The following is a 2500-nucleotide window of genomic DNA, read 5'->3' on the forward strand; positions in this document are numbered from 1 at the left end:
GGTGATTCTGGGGGTAGTGTCCGGGAGGGTGAGCCTTTTATTCGGCAGGAGGCGTGTGGGGAAATCATCAACCTGTCAGACGATGAGTTGTCACAAACGCCATTGCTTAATGAAAGCTGCGCTCCCGAACTGGACTGACTGTCTGTCTGTCTGTCTGTCTGTTTGTCAAGGGGAGGAAAAGGCGGTGGCGGTGGTGGTGAGGGTGGAGCATTCCGCTCAGGAGGGGAGACTTTCTTTCAGAGGTGCCAATTAATCTGCAGCAGAAAGCCATCCCCCCCGACTGGGATTCGAAGCCCGGTCCTGACCACGAGACCACCGGGGAGAGCTGCCTCAAGTCCCTGAGGGACCTGGACACGAGGCCGAGGACACACGCACGCCTGCTGCACTGGCAGCAGCGACCAGCAGGGGGCTGACCGGCTGATCCTTCCCTTTCACAGGCAGGCTTTTGGCCCTCGCTGAAACGACAAAGGTGTTCAGAAGGAAGTCCTGGGGGGGAGGGAGGGAGGCAGGGAAATCAGCACAAAGCAGGTCCCCTGGAATCTCACACCTGCGTCCCAGAAAACAGGTCTCCTGGTCAAAGCAGTCCTGCCCCGTCCTGCCATTAACGTGACAATGGACAGGGCCCCGGCAGCTTGAGACACATCTTTTTTTCAATATGCAAGTTCTTTTTAAAAAGGTTTCCTTCCACAGCAGCTCTGAGTAAGAGTGAGAGAGAGTGAGAGAGAGAGAGACACTGACTGACACTGACACTGACACTGACACACACACTGACACACACACACACACACACACACACACACACACCGTCTCCCATCCGATTGGTGGACTATGGGATTGAAAATCGAACTTTGAGTTTCAATGCAGGGGGGAGAGCGCGAACGCAGCCCCTCCCAACTACCACACGCGCGTTGTTGTTGTTGTAATATAGAACTGCAAGTTGCCGTTGTCGTGGTCGTTTCGAATCAGCACAAAGTAGGTGCCTCCCTGGAATGTCACACCTGCGTCCCAGAAAACAGGTCTCCCGGTCAAAGCAGTCCCGCCCCGCCCTGGGATTAACGTGACAACGGACAGGGCCCAGTCAGGGAGCAGCTTGAGAGACACCTTTCAATAGGCACTTCTGAAACATTAACGCCTTGTTTCTTCCGACAGTTTAACCAGCGATTAACATGACAACGGACAGGGCCCAGTCAGGGAGCAGCTTGAGAGACGTCTTTCAATAGGCGCTTCTGAAACATTAACGCCTTGTTTCTTTCGACAGTTTAACCAGCCTTTAACACGCCTTGTGTTTTTATTTCCCATTTCCAGCCAGCCAGCCAGCCAGCCAGCCAGCCAGCCAGCCGAGCCGAGCCAGCATCTGCAGTATTTTTTTTGATTGGTCTTGCCTGCCGTGGAATGAATGTTTCAACACGAGCTGCTGATTGTCAGCACCTCACCTCTTTCTCAATTGGCCGTTGCAATCTCACTCACTCGCTGTGAGACACGTCACGTCACTAGTTTTACTCAAAGAGGTTTCCTTCCACGGCAGTTCGTTAGTGACTGAGACTGACTGACGTAGGTCCGTTGAGACACAACCCTCCCCCATCTGATTGGTGGCCTACTGGCAAATTTACCAATCTGTCAAGCAATCCTGGCAAGAAAGGAAAAAACGGCAACTTCTTTAAACTCATCCACTGTTGCAATTAGAAACGGTGGCAAAAAATGTGGCCAGAGTGGGAGAGAACGGCAGTGCTTCGAGACTGCTTTCAACACCGGCAGCCAGAGAACAAAGAGGGAGGGCAAACAGGACCCGAGATCAATTCGCATCGAGCGCGTTATCGCTTCTCGGCCTTTTGGCTAAGATCGAGCGTGTTCCTTTTCGGGCTTATTTGGATCTGAGCGGACTGGAACGCTGGCCGCGACCTCGTGCGCTCGCAAAGTGCGGACTTTGCTGTGATTGGTCGTTTGTGTGCTGGCTCCGCCCCTAAATTTGCATAAGGACCAAATCAACACTGCAATGGCAGGGAAGGGTTCCTGGTGAAAGCAGTCCTGCCACTGACATGACAATGGACAGGGCCCGGCAGCTTGAGACACATCTTTCTTTCAATATGCAAGTCCTTTTTAAAAAAGTTTCCTTCCACAGCAGCTCTGAGTGAGAGAGAGAGAGAGAGAGAGAGAGAGACACTGACTCACTGACTGATACTGACACCGACACACACACACATATTATTTATTATTATTTTAAACGACAAAGCTGTTCAGAAGGAAGTCCTGGGGGGAAGGCAGGCAGGGAGGGACGGACACAGGGAAGTCCGCACAAAACAGGTCCCCTGGAACCTCTGACCCAGAAAAACGGGTTCCTGGTGAAAGCAGTCCTGCCATTGACATGACAATGGACAGGGCCCGGCAGCTTGAGACACATCTTTCTTTCAATATGCAAGTTCTTTTTAAAAAAGTTTCCTTCCACAGCAGCTCTGAGTAAGAGAGAGAGAGAGAGAGAGACACTCACTCACTGACTGATACT

Source organism: Heptranchias perlo, chromosome 12, assembly GCF_035084215.1.
Source record: "Heptranchias perlo isolate sHepPer1 chromosome 12, sHepPer1.hap1, whole genome shotgun sequence".
In the NCBI taxonomy this organism is placed as follows: Eukaryota; Metazoa; Chordata; class Chondrichthyes; order Hexanchiformes; family Hexanchidae; genus Heptranchias; species Heptranchias perlo.